The sequence below is a fragment of the Phragmites australis genome, chromosome 8, assembly GCF_958298935.1.
Source record: "Phragmites australis chromosome 8, lpPhrAust1.1, whole genome shotgun sequence".
Lineage (NCBI taxonomy): Eukaryota > Viridiplantae > Streptophyta > Magnoliopsida > Poales > Poaceae > Phragmites > Phragmites australis.
Window position 1 is genome coordinate 24,683,197 of NC_084928.1, and position 10,509 is coordinate 24,693,705.

The 10,509-nt window shown below is 42.1% G+C and overlaps 1 pseudogene; it reads right to left on the bottom strand.

Annotated features, from left to right (window-relative positions):
* Positions 1-8,606: 8,606 nt before the first annotated feature.
* LOC133925898 (uncharacterized) lies at positions 8,607-9,594 on the bottom strand (annotated as a pseudogene).
* Positions 9,595-10,509: the final 915 nt, after the last annotated feature.

Genomic DNA, 10,509 nt, shown 5'->3' on the forward strand with positions numbered 1-10,509 from the left:
ACATAGTAATTTATGTCCTTTAGTAGTACATAGTAATTAATGTCATTCATTAATATGGTGTCATTTGGCAATATATAAGCAGTATAACCCCTTGGTAGACTTCCTCCTTGTCGTATACTCTCTACTAGAAGGTACAGTGTCATCTGAAGGTTTGTCTCGCGTTGACGACACGATCGGTTCATGAAACTCACCGTTTGGGTTGATAACATGTTCTAGAAAGAACTCGTCAATCTATTCCTGAAGAGCATGTATTCCTACAGGTTGTAATGCACTCGTGCGTAGTTTGGAGTGCTGCGTTTGAAGAATAGAAAGAATTAGTCCTTCAACACGTATAGAAATTGAAAAGAAGACATCGATATGTAATTTCATACCTCAAGGTCATTGTATCTGATAGCATCTTCGTCTATGCTGAATGACCGCATGAAAGTAAGAACATAAAACCCATAGAGATTGTTGCCGAGTAGCTGCCTCATACACTTCAAGAGGAAATGATTTATTAGTGAAATGAATTGAACCTGTTTATTCAGTAGGAAATGCAAGTCGTGAATATTCCCTGCATACCAAAAAGTTGATTTTTACATCATACTTCTTCCTGAATGGAAAGTGGATAACACTCTTTTTGCGGTATCTTGTGTATGCCCTGTACGTGAATATAAATACCAATTAAACTTAGATGCAATCATCAAGAATATTAAATGATCGAGTTTACCTATTTAGCATGTCGATGAGGTCTTGGTAAGTCGTTTTATCTCTCTTTTTTGAGTCCAAGACAATGATCTTGCTCAAGTTCGAGTGGATGACAAGGAGGATCCAATGAAATCTACAACAATATTATGTCACCATAGCAAGTTAGTACTAGAATCGAGTTGCCCATAAAAGCGTAATGCCCTGGCACGCAAACTTCTACTCAAAGCTGTAGGGTAAGAATACAAATTTCTTGTATTGGTGGTGAAGCAGATACTTCAGTAAGTAGTCCTCAGTGAAGTCTAGATGCTCCCTTTCAAGTTCCTCGTTCACAAGCCAGGATCGATGAATCCTACTTTATTATCTAATTCTTGTTTGCATGGGCAGATCTCCATTCTATGAAAGAGAGAAGTTAGCCATGTAATTTCAAGGTACAAGATCATTAAACGTGAATTATACGCATAAGTCACTTACAGAGTATACGCTTAGACTATAGCCACGTCGAGGGCATCTTCCTTGTACAGTTCATACAAGTACAAGAATTGCACCCAGAAGGGGCCATCCCCATTGAGGAAATACTTATCTATTTATCTTACGGGGAATGCCTAAAAAACCTTGTCTGGACTGCTCCAAGTACCACTGATGCAATTGGCGTATTTGAGTTGTAAGGTTTCTTTCTATATCTGGTTTGACCAAAGGTTTGCCCAACTCAAACGACTATATAACATTCAACTTTGCAATATCCGTTCCTATAGTAAGTCATGCTAGTTCTTGTGCTGTTAATCTACAAGAAGCCAGGAAGTCCCCAATACTTGGAGCATCATAATTGGACCTGATTTGTTCTTAGCTTGCTTCTTACTGATACATTCATAGTCAGTCAGCGTCATACTTGAAGCGGCCCCCATATGTTTAGCTTTAGCCATATACATGAAAATTTCATGGTATCTTTAGGCACAACAGGCTTCGATGGAAATGTCTAGTTACATTGGCAACCAAAATCTTTTTCGTTTCCTCAGCAGTGAGTGAATAGACATCCTTAGGTTCCAAAACCCTCTTAGATGGCACCAACTTCTTAGATGATGTAATCTTCATGGATGTTGTGAAACTTGATTGTGTTTTTTGAGCTGATGGTTGGCTTCTTTATGACACTGGCTTCTTGAGCGGTTGACTTATTCGAGGCGATGGATGGGGAGGTGGACTTCTTCTATGAGATGGTTGAGAAGAGGGAGATTTTCGAGGCGACAGAGGCTCAAGATGTCATGGAGAGAAGAGGTTCTCTGGAGCTATCTCTTATGGAAACACTATGTAGGCCTTCTCCCACTCAATGAATATGTGCTCGTTCTCTCCTATAGTGTTCGCCCCCTTCTCTAGAGGGTAGTCCACCTCAACATGACGGTATTGGTCAACTGCCTTGTCTACTTCGACCATGGTATAGCCCTCCAGTATCGAACGTCTATGCAAATGTTCATGGGAGCCACGGTGCAGTGATGAGGTCCATGGGATAAGTGATGGGGTTAGCAACCGGAACTCCCGTGGATGCATAGCTACTCCGACAACCACCAGGCTAGAGCGTGCAAAATTAGGAGACGCTACCGACCTTTCCTGTTTGCTCACAATGGCGCCCCATTCACGCATGAGGGCTTGTTGTACTGCTTGTGCTATCTTTTCCTCTGTATATTCCCTCTCCTTTTGTAGCGCTTGTTCAAGTATTTTCATCATCCTAGCTTGTTGTGCCTCTCGTTCTACTTGGGATCTCTTTCGACTCTTGTAACTGTTGACGTCGTCTGGGAAGCCATATTTCCAACCCATCACCCTAACGCCTCGTGTGCGACCACCATGCTCCTTGCTTCCCAGTGCCAAGGTGAGCTAGTCGCTATCCTTGTCTGGCTTGAAAGAGCCTTGTGCAGCCTGCTCGAGGGCTTCCCCAAGCTTTTTTGCAAGAGTTTGCATCACTTCTTGATCTTTGGAGGTCGTAAAGCATAAGCTTCCATCAGATGAGTAAGAAGCACCCCTCCCAAGAAGGAAGCACATCGATCATTCGCTTCAGCCCTCCATCTCAGGCATGACTCCTCTCTCTCATAGTTCATCTAGCTGTTGTTGCTATGGCCATTCTTTCATCACATACCCACGACTGCCGACTTTGTGGGGGTAGAGGTTCTTCTTCGAGTTTTCTTTATTCACCTCACTCAACCTCTATGCTTATTCCGACAACTTGTACTTCACAAACGCTTGTCAATGATCTTCCAGTTGCGGCCATTTACGGAAATCTGATGTTGTACCTTTCTACACATAGGTTATGTTTAGTATGCCCTTCCAATTTTTAAATGAAATGCCCCTGATCATTAGCGTATTATGCTTAACTACTTTCATATCTGTCTCTTCAGGTAAGTCAAACTTTTCTAATATCTTGGGCCACAAGATGTCATTCTTGATCGAATCTGGAACCACGTGCGGATCACCTCGTTCACCAGTTCACAATCTATAGCTGATGGGCACGTGATCCTTAACAGCAATCCCATAGACTTAGTTGTATGGCTTCAGAACTCTCTCTGGTACAGTTGGCTCCCCTGCTAGTGAGACATTCGTGATCACAAATCATCCTGTAGGCATCTTGAAGGGACCTCGAACACGATACCACTTCTGGGATTGCTTATTGTCGTGACCCTCTAGAGCATCAAGCATCTGCGCATAAGTGAAAAAACTATTGAGAACCTATACGATAAATGTATAACAGACGCATTCATCTACTTATGAATTACCTCATCCCCTCCACACTCAACTGAGCACACTCTACGTAACCATCACTTGAGCACACTCTATCTGCTTATCCATCACTTGTCTATGTAACCAGGCACCAAAATGATCTCGGTGGTCTCGCGCGATCCAAGCATTAGACTTCCCTGGGTTTCTGATGTGTAGCATCTTCTAGTGTTCTTCGACATACGGGTCCACTATAACTGATTGTTGTAGAACTGTGAAATGTGCTAGCATGAATGAAACGGGGTCATTAGTGTGGAATGAGTTTGCACCTATCGTCTCTTTCCCATGTAGCCTCCCCTCATGGCAAGATACGGGTACACCAATCGATTTCAGATTCATGTAGTCGATGCAAAAATCAATGACCTCCTCGGTTCCCCAGCCCTCAGCCATGCAGCCTTCCAGCCAATTTTAGTTACGAACATATTTCTTCAGAACTTCTATGAACCTCTCGAAAGGGTACACCTGATACAGAAATATGGGGCTAAGAATCTGTATCTCTTTCAAAATGTGAACAATGAGATTCACCATGATATCAAAAAATGATGGAGGGAACAACGCCTCAAGCTGGGATAGAGTCTCATCCACGTCTTCCTGTAGCTTATCTAGCTTGGTCGGATTGATGGCCTTTTATGATATCGCGTTGAAGAATGAACACAGCTTTATGATTGGGTTTTATATATTCAGCGGTAGAATACCTCTAATTGTAATTGGATGCATCTGCGTCATCATCACATGACAATCATGAGATTTCATGCCAGTTAATTTTAAATCTTTCATGTTCACTAGTCTCTTTATGTTGGCGGAGTAACCAGATGGAACTTTGATTCCATGTAAGAACTCGCACATTGCAATTTCTCCTCCTTGCTCGGACTATAGCTAGTGAGACCAAGATATTTTTTTGCCTTCTTCCATATCTTTGGGATATAGATCCTGTCTGAGTTTTAAATATTTCAGGTCCTTCCTTGCTTGGAGTGTATCCTTTGTTTTGCCAGGTATGTCTAGTAACGTACCAATCAAGCTATCACCCACATTCTTCTCAATGTGCATGACATCGATTGCGTGTCAAACCACCAAATCTGGCCAATAAGCTAAGTCACAAAAATAGATTTCTTTTTGAACATAGGAGCTCTAAGATTAGATTTTGGAACCGGTGTACTCTCGCGTCCCTTTCCAAGGATAACTCTAAGTCCCTTTACCATCTCATGTACCTGTCTCCCAGTGCGATGCTTAGGAGGTGATCGACTCTCAACTTTTTCATCAAAAGCTCTCCTATTGCTGCAGTATGGGTGATCCTTGCGAAGAAATTTATGATAACCTAGGTACACCATTTTCCTGCTATTCTTTGGCCACAAGCTCTCTGTTTCATCTAAGCAATGCATAGTAGCTTTTGACAGTCTAGCCCGATAGGTTGCCAAGAGCTAGCCAATCCTTGATTGTTATGAACAACATTGCACGTAGGGTGAAGTTCTTTCGTTTATATGCATCCCATACCTGCACACCATCGTTCCACAATACTACAAGATCTTTCATTAATGGTTTCAGGTAGACATCGATATCGTTACCATGTTGCCTCGACCCTGGTATTAGCATTGCCATCATAATGTACTTCTGCTTCATACATAAACCAAGGAGGAAGGTTGTAGATACATAGAGTCACAGGCAAAGTGCTATGACTACTGCTCATATTACCGAATGGATTCATCCCATCCATACTCAACCCAAATCTTATATTCCTCACATCTTCTGCAAAGAGCTCCTTGTATTTCCTATCAATGTTTCTCCACTGCATAGAATTAGCAGGGTGTCTCAGCATTCAATCATTGTGCTCCTTGGCGTGCCATCGTATCAATTCGGTATGCCTTTTGTTCGTGAATAAACGCTCCAAACGGGGGACTATACGAAAATACCACATCACCTTGACTAGAGACCTTTTCTTCTTTCCTTCGTCATCGATATCATCACCATCGCGCTTGTACCGTGTTGCACCACAGATGAGACACACTTCCAAGTACGCATACTCTGCACGATACAACATGCAATCGTTTGGACATGCATGTATTTTCTGCACTTCCAACCCCAATAGGCACACAATCTGCTTGGCTTGATAAGTGTTTTATCGCAGCGCATTTCCCTTTGAAATCAACTTCTTCAAGAACAGTAACAACTCGGTGGAGCTTGTATCAGACCACCCATTGCTTACCTTCAATTGTAGCAGTAAAAGCATAATACACAACTTTGTGTGCTCTTTCTCGCAGCTCGGGAACAACGGTGTTTTACATATGTTAGTACTTTTGAAACTCTCTTTTATTGATAAAGTTTCCCTCCCCATCGCACAATATCTGCTCTAGATCATCGGCGTCAGCATCAACCAACATCTCCTCTAGATCATCATCGACCACCGTATCTCTAGTAGGTGGCATATCGGTGCATTCGTCGATCGACATATCGGTGCACAAGTCGTCATCTTCTCTGCCAATGTATTGCCCTTCCTGTATGATCTCAGCTTCAACATGCTCAGTCCAATGGGTATAGCCAGGTATAAAGCCCCTAGGCATCAAGTGGGAATGTATCTGCTGGGTGGTGGAAAACTATTTCTTGTTCTCGAAACTGACGTATAGACAACACATGTATTGAGACTATGTATTTGAGTTGTGCGCTACGGCTACTACCAAGAAACACTCCACACTGTTCTTGTACTTTGCGCTCACACAACTCGCATCGTACATCCATCTTCTGTCCATCTACAATTATATCATTATTGTAAATCCAAATTCATATCATTTAGAAGATTTTGCAATCACCAACAAATAAATTACCTCGCCATCTCCTATTGGCAATTGGTCTGGGTTGGAGGAGCCACCTTTTATATGCATTCGCGTCCGCCTCCGATGTGTGTTTGTTGGTGCATTCCTAGAAATTTTCATTATTATTCAACCCTTACGTAGGACTAGTTAAGTAAATATAAAAAATAAATACGTTCATACATAAAGTTTCTATATTGGAGCTTGCTAATTAAATAAAGTATAAAAAATATAATTGTATCTTGCTACATACCTAAAAATCATGGCAAAATTTCTAATTCATTAATAATCAAAATAAATACGCTCATACTTAAAGTTTCCATATTGGGGCATGCGAATTAATTAAAATATTAAAAATATAATTAAAGCTTGCCACATACCTAAATATCATGGCTAAGTTTTCTAATTCATTAAAAATCAACCATAAATATGTTCATACCTAAAGTTTCTATATTGGAGCTTGCTAATTAATTAAAATATAAAAATATAATCGGAGTTTGCTATATACCTTAATATCATGGCTAAATTTTCTAATTCATTAAAAAACAAAAATAAATATGCTCATACATATAGCTAATGTAAATCAATAATAAAGACATTTTTCACCATAAGCTACTAATTAAAGCTTCCATATCATAAATAAGGTATAATTGCATCTACATTTTCTCAAAACATCATGGCCATAGGTTCATCTCTATCATTTCAAAATCTAGAGCAACTTAACAAATAAAATTTAACTAGAAATGGATTGGAGATGAAGTTACATCACTTGGAACACCTAGGGTATGAGGATTCCTTATAATTTTGAAGCCACCAAGAATTTGGTGACAAAAAATGGCTACCATTGAGCAAGAACAGAGCTCCTCTCTATTGTGCTCGAGCTTAGGGAAGGGAAGGATGACTTTTATATAGTCGAGACATCACTGTTGGCTCATATAACCATCCTGCAGTGATGCCCTGCTATGACTGCCGGATAGTGGCTTAAGCCAGCAGTGATGAGAGAGCTGGGCATCTGCCGGCTCAAGCCATCGACCGACAATAATGCCCCTTATCACTGCCAATTCATAAGGCACAATGATTGATTCTTCCCGCGCGACTTATGAATTGACAATGATGCCCCATCACTGCCGGCATATTAAGAGCCGGCAGTGATGGTTCGGTATAAAAGGCTAGTTCTGTAGTAATGGTAATAGCTGCGATGAACTCAATATCTACAAGTAAAATTTTGCTCATGTTCAGCTTGCTATAGTTCTCTATAACGAGGGAAGTAAATTTTATAGGACTCTGTCCTATGAAAGACTCTCTCTCATGATGACATGTGTCCACACACTCTCTCTCCTCTTCATTCCAGCCATTAAATCGCGGGATGGATGGCATGGATGAGATCTCACGAAGATCTTTCTGGACATGATCCTATAGAATTTGCTTCCTATAATGAAGGAAACAAGGGAGATTAAATATAATTCAAACCCTTAATTAGGTTAAGTTTCTTTGTGATGTGGACACCAATGATTTCAAAATGGTATGTCGTTTGTAAATAGTACATGGCAGCTGTTTGGCTGTCTCCAACTATCTAATATATTATCTTGATGACTTGGGCTCCAACTTGTTTCTCTATTTTTAATGATTTTCCGGGAACCATGTGCTCCTTCTGCCCCATTTTTATAAAATAGATATCCACTTTGCAACAAGATCAAATAAGCTAGAAGTCTGAGAATTCCATAAGATTTCTTCGCTAGGTAAAAATCAGAATTCAATTCTGTAGCTAGTTTCATTTTGAGGCCAACTGATGTTGCTAATTCGCATGCAGTGTCAAGTATGGTAAATGATAAAGTGAGCCCAAACTAGGAATCAGTCACCAGAATGAATTTTCCCCATGTTTAATGAATCTGATTTTTTTTGTTTGGCCTGTAGATGATAGTAGAAAATTAATCATATGAGACCTGATCTTATACATTCGAGGGTTAGACTCTATTCACAGCATGACAAGGCATTTTGTTTCCTTCCTTGTTTTCTCACTAGGTCCCATAGAGTTATTTTCCTTAACCGTGCTAAATTAATTCTGGTAAGAATTCAAGCAAAACGGCATAATTTTTTAATTTTTGTTTCCAAAGAAATTATATTTCAGTAAAAGAAAATTGGGTTTCAATGTTTCATTGAGTTCTGTCCAATTCCTTTCCGCATCATTTCGCTCCGGAGTCAAACTTCATCCAAGTAATCAAATACCACGTTGTAATTAAACTCAGTTGTTTCGCTGACCACAGGTAAAAATTCGAAACAGGGACATTTTCCTGCCGCGCATCCAGACACAATCATGAATTCAAACAGGAAGCCCCCAGAAAAAAAACATGAATCCAAACAGGAAGCAACAGTGTTTGGGTCTCCATTATTTTGCTGCACTGAACTGAATACTTACTGCACTGCACGTTGCCAGGAGGACTTTACTAATTTACACAAACAGTAGTATACATGGTCAGACTGAATACAGTGTGCATACATGTATATTAATGAGTATCTGATGCTGCAAGAACTACAAGACGACCTCGAATTGCACCATGGACGACGCCGTCTTGCTGCCAATGAAGCGCTCCGACTGCGTCTTCCGGAGCGCGCTCGGGCTGGGCTCCACCGGAGAGGAACCGTTCTCCAGGCTGCTGTCGCTCTGCTCCTCTGGGATGGACATCAACGCGCCAGACCACGGCGACCCTCCACCGCAGCTGCCGTCCCCAGTCCGGTAGCGCGCGCATCCCCGCGCCTCGGCCGGGAATAACCGCAGCCGCAGCACCTTGGAGAATAGCCTCCGGAGCAGGGCGGGCAGGCGCCTCCTCCCGCGGCCTCCTTGCTGGTGCTGGACGTCGGGCGGCGGCGTCGTAGTGGCGACGCCGGCGGCATGAAGGTGCGGCATGGAGAGCGACCGTCCGCAGGCGATCACGGTGGCGTCGAGCTGTGGCGCTGGAAGGCGGTGAGCTCGTAGGAGTCGTAGAGCGCGCTGCCGCAGTCCCACACTAGGAGCGGGGCGCCGCTGCTGTCCGTCGCCTTGTGATCGGGCGTCGCCATCTTTATTGCTTTCCTTTTTTTTTTTTTTGCCTCGACGGATGAGAGAGAGACAGAGGGGATAAGAAGAGGTAGGTGCAGTGAGAGGGGCAGCAAAAGCACGGAGGAGCTTTACAGGTGGGTGGAGATGATGAGAACGCGAGGGTGGAAGAACTTGTGATCGACCAAGATATATGCAGGATCGATCAAAGCTAGCGGAGGTCACGGCTCACACGGTTTCTGTTCCAATTGATCTCTTGGCCACTTGCCAAGCTGAGTAAGGGCAAGGAAAAGCTGTGAGAGGGAAATGCAAACATTATGATAGCCTACGATGAAAAGACTTCAATTCGTCCATTTAAGGGCTCGTTTGGGAGCCTAAAGCCACCCAGCCTATTCCTAGGAAGGAAACCCGTGGGGAACAATCCACGGGTGATCAAAATGTGCGTTTGGATGTCCACACGATGAGATATCCGGCCTGATCCACTCTGTGTCCACAGGGGAGTCCGCCCCCACCGAGGTAGGTCAGGAAGTTTTCCCTATCTCTATCATCCCATTCCGTCGTCCGTCTCCAATGAGAAGCGACTATGACGCCGCAACCTCTCGACCACGACACACTTATGTAGGACTGAGAATGATGACTAAAGGGGGTAAATAGGCGTCTCACAATTTCCTTTCTAAAAATTGATGGTCTGATCCTATTTAAATCATCCAACTCACTCAAAACTCAAGCGGAATCAAAACGAAGAGATACTTAGTTGCTATGAAAGTTTTCAGGAAAGAACATGGCTCTCATAGGTGTAAATGAACACTAGATTCTATTTACACTCAGCACATGCATCATTGAAACAAAAGATAGCAATTTTTACGGAAGAAAAACTTAGAACCAAATAAGAGAGCACCGGAAAATGAAACTCTCCGAGTTTATGATTTAGAGGCAAGAAATTTAAGACCCACTTGTATATATTCATATGTGAATTTTATACTTCCAGCAATAAGAAGAACAACTTCTCAAAGTGGGAAAATTTCAGCCTTCAACCAATAACGAAAATCACAACCAAAAAGGAAAAACTCGCAAACAAGGCAAATAGAACCAATAGAAGGAAACTAGAAGGAGATGAACACGAGCATCGGAAGAAACAATCACTTCATTTCTCACAAAGGTCATCCCCTCTTTTCGGCAGATTATAAAATGATTTCCTCACAAAAAGCTCTCACCTATTACAATGACTAA